Raw genomic sequence first — 24,867 nt, 5'->3', positions numbered from 1 at the left:
ACCAAACGTAGTCTTCTAAATATAGTCTGACCACTTTTACTGTTTTCTCCCATTATCTAGAAGTAGTATTTCAATTAATAAAGCTTAATTAGCTTTTAAGGTTGTTGTTCAATATATAGCAGCTGTACCATACTGTTTGATTATACTGAACTTGTGGTCAACAAACCCTGCAAATCTTTTTTATGTAAATAATTGTCAAACCAGTGCTTCCCCAAACTATTTTTGTAAAATTGATTTTTAACTTTAAATTTTGCAGCTTTGTTGCATGAAGAACTTTATTCCCAGTTTCCTCTTTTTCTGATATGTACTTTAGCTCTCTCTATGCAGGTAGTTTTAAATTGACAAAAGTGACATCTTCCAGAAGTTCATATGTAAAGTCAAGCAAGTCAATTGCTTGAAATTCAGATTAGACATCCTCATAGGAACAAGGTACCCAGGTGGTTAGGCTGCAAGACCAACTCACAAAAGCCTTTTAGGCCCACAATATGCTAGAAGTACAATACTAATGGTAATATAATACCTAGTCATCATTTACGAATGAATATATTTTTCATACAAAGTTCCAACTTGGGATGCCAGGAGTGAATATCTTACATCTTTTTATGGGGAACTGGAATTTTCCCTTTGCTGCCACTTATAACATCTCCAGTGGTTAGCAGTTAGGATAAAGGCTCTCGGTTGAGGAGTAAGATAAAGATTATTGAGAATTAGAGTTAGGAGTGGGAATGGGGGTTTGTGAAGGATGAGAAGTTAGGGCAGGGTCTTGAGGTTAGCTTACTTAGGAAATTGTCAGTCTGCCTTTGATACTGTTGGACATGAGGGCTTTTGGAAAATTATGTCAAAATTTGGTTGCCCAGAGAAGTTCATCAGTATTATATGTCATTTTCTTGACAGCATGTTTGCATGGGTTCTGGATAATGGTCGATACTCTCATGCTTTCCCAATCATCAACAGAGTGAAACAAGGCTATGTGTTTGTTCTCATGCATTTTAGCATGATGTTTTCAGCAATGGTATCAAGGTCAGCTATAAGCCAAGGCAAAAGTGGAAGGAGAGTTTTGCATGATTGTTTGTTTGCAGATGATCGTGAGCAACAAAATATGGGTTGATTCTCTGCTGATTGTGCTAGTTTTGGTCTAACATCAAGAAAACACAGGTTTTCCACCAGCCAGCACCGCACCATGTATACATGGGACCATCAGTTACAGCAAATGGAGAAGTTTTGAGTACTGTGGTTAAGTTCAGTTACCTGAGCAATATACTTTCCAGGGATTCAGGTATAAATGATGAGGTTGATACATATGTTGCCAGAGCTAGCTCAGTGTTTGGGAGGCTCTGAAGGAAATTATGAGAGAAAAGATAATAGATGGCCTGCCAAACTGAAGGTTTACAGAGCCGTTGTGCTGACTTCATTGTTGTATGCCTAGACAGTGTACCAGTGCCATGCCAGGAAACAGAATCACTTCCATTTGAATTGTCTTAGGAAGATTCTGAAGATCACCTGGCAAGATAACGTATCAGACACTGAGGTCATTTCTTAAGTTAAACTACCAACCATTATAACTCTACTGCAGAGAGTACATCTCTGATGGGCTGGCTATGTTGTTTGAATGTCAAACATACATTTGCCTAACAGACTATTTCTGGAGAACATACAAAGCAAATGCTTCCATGGATATTAGAAGAAGTGGTACAAGGATGCTCTTAAGGTCTCTGAAGAACTTTGGAATCAATTTCATGACATGGGAAACCCTGGCAAAGAACTGCCCCCGCATGGTATGCCTGCATCAAGAAAGATACTGTGCTCTATGAATGAAGTAGCATTGCAGTAGCTCAAAAGAAACATGAAATGCACAAATTTAGAGACATCTCCACTCCAGATGTTCATGTGGACTATTTGTACCCACCAGTGGTAGAGCCTCCCGAGCTCATGTTGATCTGATCTCGACTCCAACATAGTGATGTCATTTTGGTTCTCTTTGAGAATGAAGGACAACCACCACCTTAGGAAATAGGATGGGAACAATGATCAGTGGAAGGAATTTCTCTCATTTCTTTATTCTTACTACACTAGTGTCCAGCTGCAATATTGCATGGCAATTGAAGATATAAGAGGTGGAAGGAAGAGCAAGTGCCTTAGTTGCCTCCAGCCCCTTCTTGTTTGCAGTTTCTGATAACCTATGCTGGGTAAAGAGGAAGGAAAGAATGTTAGTAAGATTTCTCTTAACAACTCTGCCATGGAGTTGAAGGAGGAAGGCTCAGTTAGTCAGTAAGCAGTTATTGAACATGTATTATGTGCCAGGCACTTATCTGTATACTGAGGATTTAGAGAAGGGCACAAAACAGTATCTGCCATCAAAAAAGCTTATGTTCTAATGGGAGTTACATGTAAATAATGAGATACATACTATACATATATATATATATACACACACACACATATACATATATATACACACATACAGAGTAGCTGAAAAGTTATCTGAAAGGGGAAGGCGTAAGCATCTGAAGGAACTGGGAAAGGTCTCTCATCTGTGGGGGATTTGAACTGAGTCTTAAAGCCAGGAAAACTAAGATGTCGAGGTGAGGGAGCTGAGCATTCAAGTCCTGGGAGCAGACACAGTGCAAAGGAATGGAGGTGAGAGATGGAGCTTTATTTCTGAGGAATAGCAAGTGTTGTTGGATCGTAGAATATGTGGAGGGGAGTGAGGTATAAGAAGACTGGAAAGGTAGGAAGGGGTCATGTTTTGAATAGCTTTAAATGCCAACCATAGTGGGTTATATTTGATCCTGGAGGTAAGAGGGAGCTCATTGAGCAGGAGAATGATGTAGTTAGATCCTTTTTTTTTTTTTTAGAAAAATTATGTTGGTAGCAAACTAGAGGATAGATTGGAGTGGGGAGAGACTTGAGGTAAGGAGACCAGTTAGAAAACTTTGGCAGTAGTTGAGGTGAGAAGTGAAGAGGTTTAAACTAGGGTGGTAGCTATGTGAAAAAGGGAAGTATATGAGAGATATTGTGAAGGTAGCAATAAGATTTGGTAACAGATTGGCTTTATAGGATGAGAATAAGGAATGAAAGATAGCACTGAAGTTTCAGGCCTAAGTGACTAGTAGGATGGTGGTACCTCAAAAGAAGAGCTGAGAAGACGGTGTCTTTACACAAAATACTACAAAGGCAGAATTGATAAGCCTTAGCAAGGTTGGATATGGGGAGGGACAGACAGTGAAGAATCAAGGATAACACCTCTGTTGGGAGCCTAGGTGACTAGAAGGATGGTGGTGTCCTTGATAGTAATAAGTGAGTTAGAAAGAAAAAAGTGTTGAGGGAGAATAGGAATGAGTTCATTTTGGACATGTTGAGTTTAAGTTGTCTAGTAAACAGCTGGAGATGTGAGAAATCAAGAGGGAGGATAGGGCTGGATAAATTGATATCAGAATCAGATAGATTTATATTGTTGATAATTGAACTCATGTGAGTCAATGAGATCACTAAGTGAAATAGTATAGAGGAATATAAGAAAAGGATTCAGGCCAGAGCCTCAGGGAACACTCACAATTAGAGAAGCTAAAGGGGGCAAAAGTACTTAGTGTCATCTTTAGATGGTGAATAGTGCCAGCCATGCCCAGCTGTACCTCTTTCCTCCCACCACCCCCCCCATAGGTCTTACTCCTTGTCACTGTCCTTGACTCCAGCCCTTCAGATAGCTTTCTCTACACATTTGTGTAGGTCAAGAAAAAAATGGAATGAGTGAGGCCATGTTTGACCCTGAAACTAAAAATGGCTCATTTTTATTCTGGAGCAAAGGGAAAAAAAACCCCAATATTCAACTTATTTTTGCCTTTGAGGAAGTTTATCCAAAATCAGTTAATCAAAACTAATGATTTTCAGTTTGATTTAGCCCCCAGCCAAGAGAAAACTTAGCATTTTTGGTCAAGAGCTCAAACTTTGGGCCTTTTTGTGTCTCATTATACTGATATCCAGTTCTTTCTCCCTGATTGATAGCTCCAGAAATTAGAAAAGTAACATAATAGAACAGAGTAACCTTTGTAAGCAGCTTCTGCCATACTCAGTCAGAAAAGCTCTGGTGACTAAGGCTCCGACGATGGCTTCATGGAATGCTGAGTCTCACTGTTCTGCTCTCCAGGCTCTAGTCTTCTGCCCCAACTGCCATGCCCTCTTTTGTTCAGAAGCATATACCACCACTCTTTGCTGCTCAGCCACTCCTGCCTCAGCCTCAAGTGCTTAATCTAAAAACTTCTTGCATACTGGAAGTCAGTCCTGGTCTTTCTACTACCCTTGCACCCAGTGCAGAACTAAATATAGTCTTCATCTCTCTCAGAGAGGAAAGAAAAACAATCAGTCATGCTCCAAACCCTTTCCTCTGCTTCCAAGGGACTCTCTGAAAAGAAGTTACACTTCAAATTCTGTAATCCTATCAAAAAAAGAGCTTCTTAGAGTGGCATATATTGTAGCCCATCTTGACATTTTCATCCTATGTGATCTTTGTCCATGTCCTCCCATAAATACAACCTCGAATATCTATCCAAGTGTAGATCTGAACGGTGGCAGAAAATTTGATTATAATCCAATCTGAATGAGTGGAAATATGATATAACTATTTATTGCAAAAATATTCATTTTTCATGCTATATTGGCTCTAAAACAGCTTATTTTAAAATGTTAGAGATGCTTTTTCATCACCATCATTGAATATTTATAAACATTCACTATTTGTGCAACAGTATCCTAAGGAGTAGTTGGTGTACTTGAAGACTTGACATTTAGATATATTTGAAAGATGATGTGACCTACAGCACTATTGTGCTTCTTCTTCCTGTTTGCAAGCTGTATGCTCATAGCATCCAACTTCTCTGATGAAATATAATATAAATAGGACTTTCAAAATGATGTGGGTGATTTACTCTGCATCATTACCTTTAATTCTCAGGACACTGGTCTCTGCTTTATTTATTTATGCTTCCCTTTTCTCCTATTCTTTTTTGTTTACAGTACTATATTTAACTTAATAATTCAGCTTCTTGATCTGGAAGTGTCTGTCCTTATCTGTCATCTTTATCTCTTGAAAAGAGAAAAAAAGTAAAACCAAAATCTTCTCTGTCTTTTGCAAGGATTTTGGGGGGCAGGAGTAGAAAGGAGAGAAAAATAAAACACAAAGTAAAATAACAGTAAACTCTTATTTATTGTATATGCCTCCAGAGGCTACTACAAGTAAACATCTCCAAAACCAAATGATTTTCATATTTCTGGGCCATTATTTATTTAATCTTTTATATTTACCTGACTTTATTGTTCTTCTGATTGAAATTGTTAACCCTTAGAGACAAAAACCACCTTTTGTATTTAATGCCTAGTATACTGCTTCAGTATGACTAATGAAAATGTTTATAGAATGACAGTCTCCTGCTGTTAATTTTCAGGATATCCGCAAACTACTTGCCTCTAGTATTTCTGTAATCATTCACTCATAGCCTTGCAAATGTAAAATAGTGCTATTAATTTGGGAAAAGATAATCAGGCTGTTGAAATTGTTACTGTCATATTTTTTCCTGTATAAGTTTAGTAAGTATAATGTACAGTCAAAAACGTTTACTTCCATAGAAATAGAGATTAAGAAGAAAAGATCTTTGATATCTTGGCTTAGGAAATAATTGTACATGCTTTAATATTATCTGTTTTGTAGTTTTGGGGGGGTCTTTTTTGAAATTGTGAAGACTAATATATCCTAAATCCTTAATACAGCATACTTTTTTTTTCATTTTGAGGAAGTACAAATGCAAATATTTAAAATACACATATCAGATAAATCTTAAGGTTTTTTCCTTCTTTGTTGTTCAGTCGTATCTGACTCTGACCTCGTGGACCATACTATCCATGGAGAGTTGTTTTTTTTTTTTTTTTTTGGCAAAGGTACTGGAGTGGTTTGCCATTTCTTTCTCCAGGGCTTTAAGGCAAGTGGAGATTAAGTGACTTGCCCAGGGTCGCACAGCTGGTGTCTGAGGCCACATTTGAACTCAGTTCTTTCTGACTCCAGGCCTAGCACTCTATCCACTGAGCCACTGAGCTACCTCCAATAACTAAGTTTATTCAGGGATGAGAGTTTTCTACAGATAGCTAATACAGTATAGCAGTATAAACTGCATTATTCTGCAGCTAAATCTGGCTCCTAACCTTGTCTTAGGGTTAGCTAATAGGCTTCATATTCAGAGTGAAGATAATTGTGTGTTTTCGTAATGAGAGAATTTGATCTAGCACAAATAATGACTAGACTTTATCACTATATTTCAAACTTTTGTGTCAGAAGTAACTTAATTATTTGCTGGATTTTCAATGCTAAGATTTACTATTTAAATCATTTGAAAATGTCTTATAAAGGTATAGTACACATTTCTGGGCATATTTGGAGTTGAGCCTCTTATTTCAAGTTGGGTACTTGATACACAGATGTATCATCATTGTTATTGTATATTTATCTAGCATTCACTGATTGTGCAGCAATGTGCTAAAGAGTAATATTCTATGTATGACTGTATACTTCCCCTTGCTGCCTTGCTTACACATACTCCAGCAGACACACTCACTTATACACATATGCTCACACACATACATTCACATACACACAATTACCTACTCCCACACCCACCATGCTCACATCTTCACATGTGCTTGTACACATATACACTTATACACACATACACCCTCACAAGACACACACATACACACACACACATACATCTTTCCCATTTGAATTGGGGCTCTGCTGCTTTAACTGCTTGTATGAAATTGGTCAAAGCACTTAACCTCTGTGGAACTCAGTTTCTTCATCTATAAAGTGAGAGGATTTGATTAGACAATGACTAAGGTCACTTCCACATCTAAATGTATTCTCTAAACTTTTGAATATAGGAAGAGAGCACAAATACTCTCTTAAAAACATAGGAGAAGTGGTAGGCATTAAAGTGGGGGGGTAGTTCTTTGTGGATCAGTGATCTAAAGTCTTCAAAGGGATTAAGACAGATTTAGTGTGACAGAATAATATATTTTCTAAAGCCTGTAATTTAAGTAGACAGACAGTTCTTTGAATAAATTTGCTCTGTGCCTAGCTAAAACCTTATCTTTGATCAAATATGCAGTTTTTTTAAAAAGAAAATTTTTTACTGTGGAGGTAGATATGCCTTAAGGTTTCTCAGATAAAAATACTTATTATTAGATTTTTTTTATTAAATTTCTATAGCATAGAGGATAGCATAGTAAGGTAAAAAGAGCAGTAAACTAGTAGGCAGGAGGTCTGGCTCCCATCTTTGCTATTCACCAGCCTTATGAGTTTGGATAGCATTTTAACCTTTCTGGGCCTCAGTTTCCTTTTCTCCAAAATGAGCAGATTAGGTCTTGTACAGCTTTGAATCCTATGAAGACATATGGTTTTTCCATTCAAAAGTACTTCTAGAGGAGAAATGTAATGGATGGAGAGCTGGTCTTTATTAAGGAAGGCATGAGTTTAAGTCCCATTTGTGATCCATACTGACAGTGTAACCAAGGTCAAAAAAGTCTTTAATCTCTTTGTGCCCCTGAGCAAGTCTCAGAGACTGTTAATGGCCGAATAGTTGGAGATATGTCCTGGGAGCTTCCTAAAGAGAAATTCCCAATACCAATGATATAACAAGTTTGGATCTGAAGGTGGGGATAGAGAGGGGAAAGGATTAGATGGAGAAATGTGGCTATGATATAGTAGTGTCAATTGGATTTGAAAACATGGTTAAATAACTGGATCCAAAGTAATTAACAGATGAACGTCAGCTAGAGAAGAGTGTCTCAGCCCTCCCTCTTTGGAATCTGTTCTGTCAACATTTTAGTCAGTTGCTTGGATGAAGATAAAGGTGCTCAGGATGTCAAGATAAATGGTATATTTATCAAATTTACTTATGGCACAGAGTTCAGAAAGGTAATATGTTGGAGGATTAAATAGGAGCTAAAAAATAACCTCATCAGGTGAGAATAATGGATTAAATCAAATGAGATGAAATTTCATAGGTACAAATTTAAAATCTTGTCTTCAAATTTTCACATGCTCATGTTCAAAAAAAATCAACTGCAGGTATAAGATGGAGGAGATGGAGCTAGACAGCAGTTTGTATGAAAAATATCTCTGGGGTTTTGGTGAAGTGCAGGCTCAGTAACGTGGTAGCCAAAAAAGTCCATGTGATCTTTGGGTGTAGCAATAAGGGCATGGTCTCTATAATAAAAGAGATTGTTTTAGTCAGCCCGCAGCTGGAGTATTGTGTTCAGCTGTGAGGGCCAGTTTCTGAAGGCCCAGATCTGGTTCTTCAGATTCCTGGTGAATATTGCTGACTATGGCAGCCCGACCACTTCTTAGTCTGACACTTCTGGCACAGGAACCACCCTTGTGGTTTGGGACTGTATGCTTGACAGTCAACTCAACCCTCCAGATGAGCCCCAGGCAGTTCCCTGCTCAGAGCTGACAGAAACCATCTATACTCAGGCCCTGAAGTTGCTTTTATATTCTAAGGGACTTTGGATGTCCTGCCTGAGTTGGTATGAACTGTAAGAGAGAGCAATGGCATGAAACTATAGGGCTACAGATACAATGCCTGGCGAATGTTTCAATGAACTGAAGTGCTAACGCTAGTAATGACTGGCTTGTGGTTCTCTGTAAACAGCCCTCAATATGGAACATGTGTATGTCAGTACTCCCTTGCCAGCTTCTCCAATATCCTCAGCAGTTGGTACCACTGGGTAGCCTTCAAATTTGTCAGCTTCCAAATACAGGTGCTGATCAAGATCTACAGGATGACCTCTGTGATGGGTAAACAGGAGTCCACGTATAGCTATGAGCACTGGGAATACCTGCTTTCTGGCTTGATTTATTTTGGGGGAAGCATGTTCCTGCTATACAGTGGGCCTGAATCCTGTCTTTCCCTTGTCTGCATGATGTTCTCAGTGTATATGATGTCTATAGTCAACCAATTTTCTTGGCTCTTTATAGTAAACTCATTACTTGAGTTAGGGATACTGATGGAAGCAGAGATGCATGGGATACCACCTAGAGTTTGCTACCCATGCCCTGCTGCTATCTATCTGTTCGCCTTTGGCCAGCTCTTTATTTTTTACACTGTTGGGCCATTTGGTGCTGCCACTTTCACTGTCGTCATAATCCCAGTGCCATCCTTCTCACCTGTCCTCTTTTATGTTCACATAATTACTGTGGTAGTATGCTTGGACATGGCTCTTATCTTTGCTACCCTCTGCCCGTGTATGTATGCATAAGGGCACCTGAAGTAGTAAGGGAAGAAGGTGCCTCTAAATGGGGCTCCAGTATAGAAGATGTGAAACAGAGCAAGAAGTCAGTATATGGAGTAGGGAGGAAATAACACCCTGTCTCATTGCCCTCCCCGCTCACCTTTTGTCTTTTCTCCCTTTTCTGTAGCCAAATAACAAGGAGTGGTTTTTTTGAAACAAAAGTTTGTGTTTTTTTAAGAGTTTAAAATGTTTTTGTTTTTTTTTTACCAAAGTGAGAACACTTGGGGAAAAAATTGGAAAAGAAATGAGAGCTTTGTAAGAAAGAATTGGAAAGGGAATTAGCTTGGCACAAGAGGTAGAAACCTTACCAAAGCAAAAACTCCCTGAAAATTAGACGAAATAGAAGGCAATGATTCCATGAAACAGGAAACAAACAAAGTAAAAAGACTGAAAAAATAGAAAAAAATGAAAGATACCTCTTGGCAAAAGCAACTTATTTGGAAAACAGATTGAAGAGAAAAAAATTAAGAATCACTGGACTAGCTGAACACTATAGCCAAAAAAAAAGAGCCAAAACATCATATTTCAAGAAATATTAAAACAGCCTGAATCTTTTAGACCCACCGGGCAAAGTGGAAACAAAATACACTGATTACCTCCTAAAAGAAACTTCAAAGTAAAATCTCCCAAGAATATTATAACCAAAATCCAGAAATTTCAGGTCAAAGAAAAAATGCTACAAGCAACCAGAAGGAAAGAATTTAAGTCTCCAGGAGCCACAGTCAGAATCAGACATGATTTAGCAGTCACTACTATAAATGAGTGGAGATATTGGAATCTGTTTCAGAAGGCAAAGGATATGGGCTTATAGCCAAGAATAACCAACTTACCCATAACAAACTGAGTAATAATGCTATGGTAGGCAGGGAGGGAGGAGGAATGGACCTTTGATGAAATAGAGGACTTGCAAGATTTCCTGATGAAAAGACTAGAGCTACTTAGAAAGTTTGAAATTCAAACACAAGAGTTAAGAGAAAAATAAAAAGATAAACAGGAAAGAAAAATGATAAGGGACTAAATAAGGACAAACTGCTTAATTCAGATACAGGAAGATGGTACATGTGCCCCTCTGAACCCTGCCATCATCAAGGGTCATAGAGAGATTCTAATTAGACAAAGCCTGAGAATAATTCTGTTATGTGTTGATAATCTTGAGAAAAAAATGGAAAGAAAATTAAGAGAAACACATGAGGAAGGTGAGGAAAGGAAAAGAAGGTTAGTGAAAATTATCTTACATCAAGTGCACAGGTAGATTTCTATACAAACAAAGAGGAGGGGGAGAAGACCAGCTGACACCTCAGCCTCATTCTCATCTGAACTGATGAAAGGAGAGAAAAATACACATACATGCAAATGAATGCAGAAATACATTTCATCACAGAAATAGAAGAAAAGGGAGAGAAGGGGAATTAAAGGGAAGATAAGTTAAGGGAAAGGTTAGTCCTGAGCAAAACAAACTCTGAAGGTGACAAAAATAATCATCACTTTTTTTGATGTGGTGAAGAAGAATAATCTAGGGGCTTGCCTGAAATTGGGGAATGAATGAACAAGTTATGGATAAAATGTGATAAAATATTATTATGCTGTAAGAAATTATGAAGGAGATGGTTCAGAGAACCCTAGAAAGACTTTTATAAATTCATTTAGAGTGAAGCGAGTAGTACTAGGAGAACAATTTATACAATGACAACAATATGATAGACAAACAACTTTTAAAGAATTAGGACTCTGAGCAGTATAATGACCAACCATGATTCCAGAAGACTAAAGATGAGACATGCTGTCTACCTCTTCCTAGAGAGGTAAAGGACTCCAGAGTGCAGAATGGGACAAAAAAATTTTGGACATGACCAACATGGAAATATGTTTTGCTTGACTATATTTGTAATAGGTTTTGTTTTTCTTTTGTTTTCATTTGAGGGATGGGGTGGGGTAGGAGAATGAAAAGGCACATTTTTGCTGATTGAAAAAATATTTTTTTAGAAAAGAAAATGCATGGAATTGGGAGATAGAGTGTTATATTTGAGTGACAGCAAGTAGGTGAGCATCAATGGATTGCACTATTTTTCTGAGGGAATGCTGCAGTGGTTTGGAGAAGATTTTATGGTTAGTGGGCTAGTGAGTCAATTAGGGAGGTGTAAAAGGATTGCCTTGCTGCAGTGAGGACCCAGTTGAGATTACATTAACATAAATTTGACCCAGTCAGTGTAGTTTTGTAATTTTCTCCAGCTTTGTTCAGCAACATGTGAGTAGAAGTGATGGCAGAAGGTGATGAGGGTCATCCAGAGCTGAGGCTTTGCAGTGCAAGGTCAGTGATAGGGTGAGGGGGCAAAGGATTCAAGAGAAGAGTACATACAAGAGTTGAACTGATTCCCTAAGTGGATCATGATGGGGAAGGGCAGAGAGTGTAATCATTATGTGGATGACAGTGTAGAAAAGAACTGAGGAGTCCAGGGGTTTGAGGTTTCAGTGAGGATGAAGAGTTATGTTTGGGCAATATATTGGGGGCTCTATTATAAGAGTGAAAGGAAAATGATAACTGACACTTATTGGAACCAGTCACCAGTTAAATAGCTACTTTCTCATGGAATTACTATGTCTCTAGTGCCTTCTTATCCCTTGCATACCACTAACACATATCTAGCTGTCTGCTAGACATTTCTACCTGGATGTCTTACCATCACCTCCATATAACCAAAGCCAAATTTATCTCCCTCTTTTGGCCCTGCTGAAAATTTTCTTCCTTAATTACCTCTCTATGTTAAAAGCATAATCATTCTCTTGGTTACTCAAGCTCCCTCATCCCCTGCATCTAGTTAGTTGTCAAATACTGTATATTCTACCTCTACAGTGTCTCTCATATGCCTTTTTTGTGCAGTCCCATTTCCCCTTCCCTTCCTATTTCAGTCCCTAATTACCTCCAAATCACTGCAATAATCTCCTAGCCTTCCTGCTTCCAAGATGCTCCTCTTCAGTCCATGCAATGAGCTTCAACCAGATTAAGTTTCCTAGTTCACATCTTTGATTACATCATTCTCTTTGCTTACCGTCGTTCAATAGTTTCTCATAGCTTATAGGAATTAAAGTTCATACTTAGCCTGTCATTTAAGATGCTTCGTGCTCTGACCTCAACCAGTCTTTCTAGCTTTATCTCCCAGTATTCTTACATAGCTAGCCTACATTCCAGCCAGGTGAAGCTGTTCACTTTTCAGAACGTTCTTCACATTTGTTCACGTTCTTTCAGGCTAAAATGCTGCCCTCCAACTTCTGTTTAAATCCTGTGGCAGGAACAGCTGAAATATTACATTGCTCATGAAGCCTTCCTTGGTACTATTCAAGTGACGGTGATCCCTCTGCCTCCGTACCTTCATAGTCATTTGTCTTTTCCATCATGAAAACATTGTCTTTTAGGTCTTGTGTAAGGGTATGGTGATAGATTTTCTCAAACCCACCTCACTTAAAGTAAGTGATAGGATGACCAATGAATCAGTTGAAAGGAAGTTCAGAAAAGGCCTTCATACTAGAATTACATTGCATGAGAATTTTTGGTTGAGTCCAGGAAACTTGGCCACAAATTACCAAATGAATCTAGAAGAGATTCACTCTAGGAATTGAAGTGAACACAGTGTTCTAGTGGAACCTCCTGAGAAGGAACCATGGGTGGAGGAAGGTATGGGAGAGTCCTTAGCCAGGTCTCCTTCCCTTCCTCCCCTTCTGGCCAGAGGACTGTGTGAGCTTCAGAGGATCTGGAGGATGTTGGACCTCCCGTCTACATCCTAATGCTATCCCCAGATTGTTTGACAACAGTGTTTGCATTGGGAGTCAAAGACAAACTGGATCACACATTCACCATGCTGAAGACAAACTTCTTGAGCACCCCATGGATAAGAGAAAAAGATTTCCAGCAACCAGGAGCTATGAGTTAGCCCTTTTCCACATGAGCCCATTAAGCCTGAGTCCACTTAGTCCCGTGTCCCTATAGGAGTGTATCACATTACTGTGCCATCTTAGTAAATGTTGTTGAGTTGTTTCAGTAATGTCCAACTCTCTGTGACCTCATTTTTTGTGATTTTCCTGGCAAAGATACTGGAGTGGTTTTCCATTTCCTTCTCTAGCTCATTTTACAGATGAGGAACTTAGTCAAACAAGGTTAAGTGACTTGTCCAGGGTCATACAGCTAGTGTCTGAATTTGAATTTGAACTCAGATCCACCTGACCCCAGAACCAGTGCTCTGTCCAGTGTGCCACATAGCTTCCCATCTTAGTGAATGCCTCTTTCTAAAAGCTACTTAAGGCTGAATGCTAATTGATCCTCAGCTGATAATATTAGGGGGAGGCATACTGGTATGGGCTTGAACAGAGGGCATTAGAGAATCACCTCTGACCCCTCAGGAATACATCTAGAACCTTGAGGTGGAAATGTATTCTTGCTCTGGGACCCAAGACTCAAATGCAAGAGTGGGAGTTTGGGATAAGGATCCTCAGTTTAGGACTTTACCTGCAATATAGTCATTTATATACTTACTGTCTTTCTTCCTCCATCCCACTAGTAGACAAAAAGTCTTTGAAGACTAGGGACTTTTCCTCCTTAATTAAGAAATGAATGTAAATTTTCCTGCTATAGAGAGAATATTGTATCATATTGGCACAAGTGAATTTCATGAGACTGATCATTTCTCCAATGATTATATATCTGTATTTGAAAGGAAACTGAAATACAAGTCATAATCATTATTCCAATATTTTTAGAATTTTGGAGTTATTCAGAATACATCATAATATGTGATTCATTTAATATTTTGTACATATCATCTTTACTTAGATAATCATCACCATTATTAACTCTCAACCAGTATTGCTTGTTTACCTGACAGAACTATTTTTGCAGTTTCTTATCAAGAGAACAGGCTGTATGTCATACACAGATTGTATTATCATATTTCAAATTTTTATTTACCAAAAACATAAGATGTGTAACAGTAACTGTTACTTCAAGTTTGCTTGAGAAGTGATGCTCAGTGAAAAACAAGTAATTACAATTTTTGGACTTTTGGGGGAGGGGGAATCTCTTTAATATAGACCTTATCCTTAGAATTCTTGCTCATGTTTGCCATCTTATCTATATATTTATATAGCTAAGATTGACTTATAGATTTAATTCATACCTAATTTATTTTTATTTACTTTTGAAATTTTGCTACTAAAAGTATCCTTTAGTCCTTAAATGTTGTGGGGTTCTGAGGCTCTTTATGATAATTGGTATAATGATACAAGATACTGACAAGATGATTTATAAGGGAAGATCATAAGGTCATAGAGCTAGAATTGAAAGAACCTTAAAGGTAACTCCAAAGTTTAAGTGTTAATCTTACAAGGAATTGACATGGTGACTTTTTATGCTTTAAATGTCAGGCATATTGCATTTTACAGTCCAATAAATCAGCATTTATTAAGTGCTTACTGAGTACCAGGCCTGCTGATAGGCACTGGAGATACATATATAAAGAGTGAAATAATCACAAAGAGCTTATATTTCTAGTGAAGGAGATAACAAATACATATAAAATATATACAGCACTAATATAAAGTAAATCAAATTTATAAAGTATTTAATTACAGGGTAGTTTTAAAGGAAGGGCACTAGAAGATAAGAATCGTGGCTTCATATAGAAGATGGTACTTGAGCTGTGTCTTAAAGGAAGAGAAGAACTCTATGAGGCAGATGTGAGTAGAGTATATTGTAATCATGGCTCTCTAGGGGATGGCCAGTGTAAAGTTGTGGACATAGGAGAAGGGATATCATGTGTGAAGAACAGAGAGAAGGCCAGTTTGTAAGAAATGTGGATGCATGAGTGAAGATAGGAAGATAGGGCTTTAAAAACCAAATAGAGGGATTTGTATTTAGGAATAGGAAGTCATTGGAGTTGATCAAATAGGGAAATCACATATCACATCTGTGTTTAAGGAAAATTATTTTGGCAGCAGTGTGAGTCAGCAAGCATTTATTAAGCACCTACTAAATGCCAGGCTCTGTGGTAAGCACTAGGGATACAAAGAAAGACAAAAAACAGTTTCTGTTTTCAAGAAGATCACAGTTTAATGGGAGAAAACATGCAAACATCTGTATATAAAAAGACATATCTGAGATAAATCAGAAATAATAGACAAAGGGAAGGCACTAGAATTAAGAGGGCTTGGAAAAGGCTTCCTTTAGAATCTAAGTGGGATTTTAACTAGGACTTGAAGGAAGTCTGGGATCTAGTAGGTAGAGATAAGGAAGTAGAACATTCCAAGAATGGGAGACAGCAAGAAAAAATGCCAGAATTGGAAAATTGGATTTCTTGGAGGGGCTGAGGGGAAATATGAGGTATAAGAAGACGAGAAAGGTAAGTGAGGCCAGGTCATGAAGGGCCAGAGAATTTAATATTTAATCCTGGAAGTGCACCATAGGTAACCAGATGCAACATGGTCATTGTGTTGTAATAGGCTATTGTAATAGTAGAGGCATGAGGTGATGAGTGTGCACCAGATGGTGGCATTGCCAGAGGATATAAGAGGCATATGCAAGATATCTTACAAAAGTAAAATTGAAGTTTGCCTTAGCAACAGATTGGACATGGGGGAGTAAGAGAGAGTGAGGAGTCAAGGATGATAGCTAGGTTATGAGCCTTGGTACCCTCAAGAGGAATAGGAACATTTGGAAAGAAGAGGAGTTTGAAAGATAATGATAGATAATAGATAAATATAATGAGTTAAGTTTTGTTCATGGCGAGTTTAAAATGTCTACAGCAGGGGTTATACTCAAATAGGAACAGATGCCTGTTGGCTGCATATCAACTTAGAAAAACCCTAATTAATGTTATCCGTGTTGAATTTTCCATTTTTATTTATTTTGTTATATATTTCCCAATTACTAGTTCTGGCCCCTCTTGGGGGTTTTGTAGGCCCTGAGTTTGACACCTTTGATCTATCAAGATATTTAATAAGCATTTATAGATGAGACAGAGTTAGATAGCACTAGAGTGTGGTGCTGGATAAGTGAATTTGAGAGTCATGAGAAAGATGGAAAGACTTACATGAACCGATGTAAAGTGAAGTGAACAGAACCAGAAGAACAGTATACACAGTAAAAACAATATTTTCGATGAAGAACTGTGAGTGACTTAGCTATTCCCGGCAATACAGTAATCCAAGACAATCCCAAAGGACTAACGATGTAGCATACTACTCGCCTCCAGAGAAAGAACTGATATTGTTTGAATATAGACTGAAGCATGCTATTTTTCACTTTCTTTCTTTTATTCAGGTGTTCTTGTACAAAATAGTAAAACAAAAACAAAATGTCTTACATGATTGCACATGTATAACCTATCTGATTGTTTGCTGTCTCAGGGAGGGGAGAGGTGGGGAAGGGAGGGAGGAATAGGATATAGAACTCAAAACTTTAAAAAAGTTAAAAAAAAGTTTTAACATGTAACTAGAGGGAAATAAGATTTGTGTGTGTGTGTGTGTGTGTGTGTGTGTGTATTTTAAAAGGATCATAAGGAAGAGAAAATAATTGATTCCATGGAAGCTGATGAGATCATCAAGTGAAATAATGTATGTAAAGAAGAAAAGAGGCCCATGACAGAGCCCCATGAGACAACCATGGTTAGCAGATATGGCCTTGATGAAGATCTAGGGAAAGAGTGATCATATAAGTAGGTGGAGAACCAAGGGACAGTAGTGTCCAGAAAAGCCTAGAGAAAAGAGATTATGGAGGAAAAGAGGGTGACGATCAACAGTGTCAAAGACTGCAGAGGGGTTAAGAAGGGTGGGGATTGAGAACAGATCATTAGCTTTGGCAATGAAGAGATCATCGCTAACTTTGCAGCAGCGTTGACTGAATGAGGAGACGGTGAGCCAGTCTATAAAGAATTAAGAAGAGAGACCAGAGCAAGTGATGGCACCTCTTATAGACATGCTTCTCAAAGAGCTCAGCCACAAAAAAGCAGAAAAGATATGGGAAGATGGCTGGGATGGGTGGATAAATAAAGAATTTTGTTTGTTTTTTAGGATGGGGGAGACATGAGCATGTTTTACAGGCAGTAGGAAAGCAGCCCATGGAAAGGGAGAGATTGAAAATAAGTGATAGAGTGGGGATGATGGATGGGGAAATCTTCTAGAGCAGACAAGATGGAATTGGATCATTTGTGAGTGTATAGGGTCTGGCCTTGGCAAGAAGGTCACCTCATTGTCATATGAGAAAAGGGTAAAGGAGGAGATAGTGGCAGAAGGCATCTAGGTGATATGAGAGAAGAAGAGGAAAAGAAGGTCATCTTTATGAATGGCTTCAATTTTTTTTAATAAAATATGAGGCAGAGTGTTCAGCTGACCAAGTGAGGAGCAGGGGAACAGTGGAAGGTTTGAGGAGAGATGAAAAGGTTTGTAGAAGCCCCTGTGGTGAGCGTGATAGTTAATTAGGGAGGTGTAAAAGGATTGTCTAGCATCAGGGAGGACCCAATTGACAGAAACATAAATTTATAGTAGACTCCATCAGCATGATTGTATGATTTTCTCTGCCTTTATTTAGCAGTAAGTGCACAGGAGTGAAGGCGGTAGATGGTTGGAGTGATCCAAAGCTGAGGCTTGGCAGGATATGATTGGTGTTATATTAGTGTGACCAGGGACTCAGCCAAGATATGGAAAGGAGAAGAGTGTGGCTAGTTCAGGGGTGATAGCCTGTGAGAGAGCTAGAAGATCAAGGGATTGGAGATCACAGTGTTGATGAAGAGCAGGGTTTGGTTTTGGAAGGCAGAGGAAGAGGTAGAATACTGAGAGATTGTGATCAGATAAGGGAATTTCAGAGTTCATGAACATGGAAGTGGTGCATTTGTGGGTGATGGCAAGATTATGAGTATGACCTTCTTTGTGTGCAGCTGAGGTGAGATGGACAAATACTTCATGGGAAATGAGTAAGCTTAGGAAGTAGAAGGTTAGGAAGGTTAAGTCCTCTAGTATGAAGGCTTGGGGGAAAGATAATGAGTTTAGTTTTTGACGTATTAGATTTAAGATGACTCTAGGAGGTCTAGTTTGAACTGTCCAGTAAGCATTTGGTTATTGGAGACTGATGCTCAAGGGAGCAACAGGTTGGATATATAGGTCTGGGAATCATCTTTTAGTTAAGGTCATAGAAGCTGATGAATTTGCTAAGAGGAAGTACATAGGAGGAGAAAAGAAGAGGGCCTAGGACAAAACTTTGGAGAACACCCACATTTAAGGGGCACAGTGTACATGATGAACCAGCAAAGGAGACTGACAAAGAGCAGTCAGCCACATAGGAGGAGGACCAGTAGAGAGAAGTATCAAGAAAACCCAGAGAGGAGAGAGTATCTGGGAGAAAAGTCAGTCAACTTGCATTTATTATAAAATGCTGACTGTGTGCCAGGCACTGTGCTAAGCATTTGGAATTCAAAGAAAAGCATAAACAAGTCCCTCCTCAAGGAACTCTAATAGAGGAGACAACATACAAACAACCAACCATGTACAAATGATACACACACACACACACACACATGCACACACGCACATGCAAATGATAAACTGGGTGTAGTCTCAGAGAGAAGTCACTAAGATCAAGAAAGACTGGGAAAAGTTTCTTGGCCTGTTCTCAATCCCCACCTCTCTGCAGTCTGACACTTTTAGCTGAGATCCGAACGAATCTGAAGAAGCCAAGAGCCAGAGATGAGGGAGAGCATTCCAGGTAAGAGAGACAGCCAGTGAAAATACCCAGAGTAGGGAGATAGAGTGCTATGCGCCAAGCGGCTGGTTAACATTGTCAAGTACAGCCAGTAGGTAGGGAAGAGACCGTCAGATTTGGCAATGAAGAGATTGCTGGTAACTTTGGAGACGACAATTTCAATTGAATGAGGGTATAAACTAGATTGCAAGGGGTTGAGTGAGGAGTGAGAGGAGAGGAAATCATTTCGGAGGCCATGAGGATATTTCAGCAGCATTCAGTAGTTTTAGCCTTATAGCCAAATTTATTTTATACCAGGGCTTCTTAAACTTTTTCTACTCGTGACCTCTTTTTACATTTTGGCAGCATTCATTTTGGCGCTATATGGGCATGACAGCATGTTCAGTGCAAAGTGTACTTTGTGTTTAGAACCAAGGCTGCAGTGAAGTTCCGAGATGTGACACGAGCAAGCGCTTCCAAAAACACCTTGGATTCATTACGTTTGATTTTTAATTAATTTTTGGTCGTGCGTTCGGAAACCTTTTACTGTTGCCAAATTTTTCATGACCCCATTTGGGGCCACGACCCACAATTTAAGAAGCACTGTTTATACTACTATTTCTTCTTTTGCTGTATCTTAGTTTTGTAGAATCTTAGTGCATATTGTTGAGGGACCACTTAAAGCAGAGACTGTTTTTTTTTTAAAATATTTGCATCCCTCGTGACTAACTCAGTGCCTGGAAAATAGACACTTAACAATTGCTTGTTAATTGATCAGTACTGCTCGAACTGGTCTTGTAGAGACTGCTATTTTGATTAGTGTCCTGTTCAGTCCACTCACCATACATACCTCTCCAAAGGAAATAGCCAGTGTATCATAAGTATCTCAACAGACAGACAAACAGCAAACATTTGTTAAACACTTATTAAATGCCAGATATTGTGCCGAGTATTAGAGATACAAATATAACAACAACCACAACACTATCTAGCATCATTGTAGTACTTTATGGTTTGGAAAAGGCTTTACATACACTCTCTCATTTGATTCTCACAACAACCCTAGGAGAAGTAGCTCCTGTTATTATCTTCATTTTAGAAGTGAAACTGAGGCAGAGAGATTAAGTGATTTGCCTAGGCTCACACAGCAATTAAGTGTCTGAAGCTAGATTTGAACTCAGGTCTTTGTAAGTCTAGGTGTAGTGCTCTGTCCATTATACCACTCTACTGGAACAAAGAAAGAATCCCTGCCTTCAAGGAGCTCACATTCTAATGGAGGAAGAATGCACAAAAAAGGAGGGGGGCACGGTGGCAACATTTAGAGAGTCAGAAGCCTAGCTAGCATGAGCCTATCCCCAAAATGAAGGCCCTAAAAGGAGCTCACCAATGGGAGAAGGAGGGAACAGCATGGCCAGGAAATGTCCTAGAGCCCTCTGGGTCCTCAAGTGCACCCCTTTGACTAAATCCAAAGTTCACAGTGAAGTGGCCTTGAGGCTGCAAGTTCCCCACCCCTGTTCTAGGATAAGAAGGCAGCTGAGTCTTGGTGGCAAAGTCTGAATAGTCAGAAGCCCAGCCAGGAAGGTAGAGACTAAGAAATTTATTAACTCTTAGATCATTTCATGAATTCTCATTTAAATTATTGAAATTTGAAATATTGAGTATAATATGATGAAATACTCCCTCCTTTCTTCTGTAAATATTTCAGTTTCCAATTTCCTTTGGAGAGTCCTTGTTAGTAAATCGATAAATATTCAATTTTTATGTCAGTATAGATCACACTAATCTAGTATTATTTTGATACAAAACACCTAGGACAAATAGTTTGCTTTAGTTCTGTTTAAGAAACAGAAGAATTTTCCTTTTTTTTTTTCAGGAAAGGCAGAAAAAAACCCAAAACATTGATTTTCAAGTTTAGGTAAAATATGAATTAGGGTTACCCAGGATCTACAGAGGGACCTTGGAGCAGGAAGCTAAAGCATCTCTTCTAGGACAACTCCATGGTCCCTGGGCAGGTAAGAGCCCTAGTGACCAGAAGCTTCTTCCCTGATCTCAGTTGTCCTTCTCTTGTACTCTCTTTCTGGAAGCAGAGCCCAAACCCAGTCAGAACAAATGTGGTGGTCTGGACTAGAAAATGATCCCAGGGGCCTCTGTACTGTTGCCTGCACTTAGTACCACTGTTTAGTGCTATGGACTACTTTAAAAAATTATTATGAAACTAAAATATGATCTTAAATAAGTGGGAAAGTGAAAAAATCTATGATTTCTGGTAAGATTGCTCTGAAATATTTTAGCACGTACAGTGAAATTGCTAGGTGACTAGAAATGGGGATCTGGTACTTGTTGCACCCTGACCCAGATGAGTCATCCAAGAACTTTTGTTTTTGTTAAAATGGTGTTATAGGAGTAAGTGAAAAGAATATATTTCTATATTTTGTGGCCTGTCTCTGATCACTTTAACTTTTTAAAAGTTATTACCCCTTTGGGATTTTAAATACTGTATACTAATCTAAATTTTATGAACAGAAGAGATAATCCATATGGAATAGTATATCATTTTGTACTTTATATTATTTCTCAGTAACTGCTTGTCTGAACCTAGGTAGAAAAACAAAAAATGTTTAATATTGCTTATATATAGTAAGTGAAAATGACAGAACTGTAATTCTGTAGCTTTATGCTGTAATGCTAGAGAGTGACGGTAGATCTAAGTGAAATTAAATGACTACGTAAAAGTCGTATTAGAGTCATACTTTTTTGGTTTTTGTGTCATAATTTAGTGGAGAGTTGTTTCTCAGTACTGAAATGATTTCAAAGTAATTTTCTTTTGTAAGTTTTCAGAGCTCTGCCCTTGACGAAAAATGTTGTACTAACTCTGAACCCTAGAATTAGAAGGCTCTTGAGAGACCGCACATAAACCAGGTATATTTTTGCCCATAGGCCAGTGCTGCATATTCCCTTGCAGAATTATTTTTGTAATTTCTTACTAGGCTCTGTATCATGGAATCCAGTGATAGGGAACTCACTGTCTGTCAAGGCAACCATTCTACTTTGGGGTGGCTCTTAGGACGTTTTTCTTTATGTTGAATGGAACTTTACCATATAAAGATGTTTTAGGGAATCTTGTGGATCTGCTTTAGAGCAGGAAGGGTTCTTTCTTTGAGACTCTGGTTTCACATTAAATCTGAAAGTTGTAACTCTGGATATCCAAGTCACTGCTGCTACCATATCCCATCCTGAGTCTCATGGGGATTTTTTTTAAATTTATTTATTTAACATATTTGGTTTTCAGCATTGATTTTCACAACAGTTTGAATTACAAATTTTCTCCCCATTTCTACCCTCCCCCCCACTCCAAGATGGCATATATTCTGGTTGCCCTGTTCCCCAGTCAGCCCTCCCCTCTATCACCCCCCTCCCCTCTCATACCCTTTTCCCTTCCTTTCTTGTAGGGCAAGATAAATTTCTATGCCCCATTGCCTGTGTATCTTATTTTTTAGTTGCATGCAAAAACTTTTTTTTTTTGTTTTTGAACATCTGTTTTTAAAACTTTGAGTTCCAAATTCTCTCCCCTCTTCCCTTCCCACCCACCCTCCCTAAGAAGTCAAGCACTTCAACCTGGGCCACGCATGTATCATTATGTATAACCCTTCCACAATACTCATGTTGTGAAAGGCTAACTACATTTTGCTCCTTCCCAACCCATCCCGCTTTATTGAATTTTCTCCCTTGACCCTGTCTCCTTTCCAAAGTGTTTGTTTTGATTACCTCCACCCCCATCTGCCCTCCCCTCCATCATCCCCCCCTTTTATTTTTTTTTTATCTTCCTCCCTCTTCTTTCCTGTGGGGTAAGATACCCAACTGAGGATGTATGATATTCCCTCCTCAGGCCGAATCTGATGAGAGCAAGGTTCACTCATTCCCCCCTCACCTGCCCTCTCCCCTCCTCCCACAGAACTGCTTCCTCTTGCCACCTTTATGCGAGATAATCCACCCCATTCTATCTCTCCCTATCTCCCTCTCTCAGTATGTTGCTCTCTCATCCCTTAATTTCATTTTATTTCTTTTACATATCTTCCCTTCATCTTCAACTCACCCGGTGTCTGTTCTCTCTCTCTTACATATATATATATATATATATATATATATATATATATATATATATATATATATATATATATATATATATATATATATGTATATACATATATAAAAGCACACATATATATATACCTACATACACATGCATACATATACACATAGATACATACATACATACACATTCACTTATACATATACATAAACATATATATGCATATTCCCTTCAACTACCCTAATACTGAGGTCTCATGAATCATACACATCATCTTTCCATGTAGGAATGTAAACAAAACAGTTCAACTTTAGTAAGTCCCTTGCAATTTCCGTTTCTTGGTTACCTTTTCATGCTTCTCTTGATTCTTGTGTTTGAAAGTCAAATTTTCTATTCTGCTCTGGTCTTTTCACTGAGAAAGCTTGAAAGTCCTCTATTTTATTAAAAATCCATATTTTGCCTTGGAGCATGATACTCAGTTTTGCTGGGTAGGTGATTCTTGGTTTTAATCCTAGCTCCACTGACCTCCGGAATATCGTATTTCAAGCCCTTCGGTCTCTTAATGTAGAAGCTGCTAGATCTTAGGTTATTCTGATTGTGTTTCCACAATACTCAAATTGTTTCCTTCTGGCTGCTTGCAGTATTTTCTCCTTGATCTGGGAGCTCTGGAATTTGGCGACAATATTCCTAGGAGATTTCTTTTTGGGATCTATTTGAGGAGGCAATCGATGGATTCTTTCAATTTCTATTTTGCCCTGTGGCTCTAGAATATCAGGGCAGTTGTCCTTGATAATTTCTTGAAAGATGATATCTAGGCTCTTTTTTTGATCATGGCTTTCAGGTAGTCCAATAATTTTTAAATTATCTCTCCTGGATCTATTTTCCAGGTCAGTGGTTTTTCCAATGAGATATTTCACATTGTCTTCCACTTTTTCATTCCTTTGGTTCTGTTTTATAATATCTTGATTTCTCATCAAATCACTAGCTTCCACTTGCTCCAATCTAATTTTTAAGGTAGTATTTTCTTCAGTGGTCTTTTGGACCTCCTTTTCCATTTGGCTAATTCTGCCTTTCAAGGCATTCTTCTCCTCATTGGCTTTTTGGAATTCTTTTGCCATTTGGATTAGTTTATTTTTTAAGGTGTTGTTTTCTTCAGTATATTTTTCAGTATTTTTTTGGGTCTCCTTTAGCAAGTCATTGACTTGTTTTTCATGGTTTTCTTGCTTCCTTCTCATTTCTCTTCCCAGTTTTTCCTCTACTTCTCTAACTTGCTTTTCCAACTCCTTTTTGAGCTCTTCCATGGCCTGGAACCAGTTCCTGTTTTTCTTGGAGGTTTCTGTTGTAGGCTCTTTGACTTTATTAATTTCTTCTGTCTGTATGTTTTGGTCTTCTTTGTCAGCAAAGAAAGAATGCAAAGTCTGAGACTGAATCTCAGTGCGTTTTCGCTGCCTGGCCATATTCCCAGCCAACTAACTTGACCCTTAAGTTTTTCAGTGGGGTACGACTGCTTGTAGATTACAGAGTTCTGTGTTCCACGTTTGGGGGGGAGGTGCCAGCTCTGCCGCACTAGCACTGCTCCTTCCCCAACCCCCAACCCGAACTGGGCTTAGATCTTCGGCAGGCTGTGCACCCCTGCTCTGATCCGCCACTTAATTCCTCCCACCAGGTGGGCCTGGAGCCGGAAGTAACAACAGCTGTAGCTGCCCCACCTCTGCTGCCCCCA

The 24,867-nt window shown here is 38.7% G+C and overlaps 1 protein-coding gene and 1 pseudogene across 1 annotated transcript in view; both read left to right on the top strand.

The window, feature by feature from the left end:
- The window catches only part of DTNBP1 (dystrobrevin binding protein 1), a 199,663-nt gene that overhangs the window by 137,562 nt on the left and 37,234 nt on the right, over positions 1 to 24,867 (top strand). The gene's annotated exons all lie outside the window — the stretch shown is intronic.
- LOC118855159 lies at positions 8,668 to 9,303 on the top strand (annotated as a pseudogene).

This window comes from Trichosurus vulpecula, chromosome 1, assembly GCF_011100635.1.
Source record: "Trichosurus vulpecula isolate mTriVul1 chromosome 1, mTriVul1.pri, whole genome shotgun sequence".
NCBI classification, from domain to species: domain Eukaryota; kingdom Metazoa; phylum Chordata; class Mammalia; order Diprotodontia; family Phalangeridae; genus Trichosurus; species Trichosurus vulpecula.
This window is presented reverse-complemented; position numbering and strand designations above follow the sequence as displayed.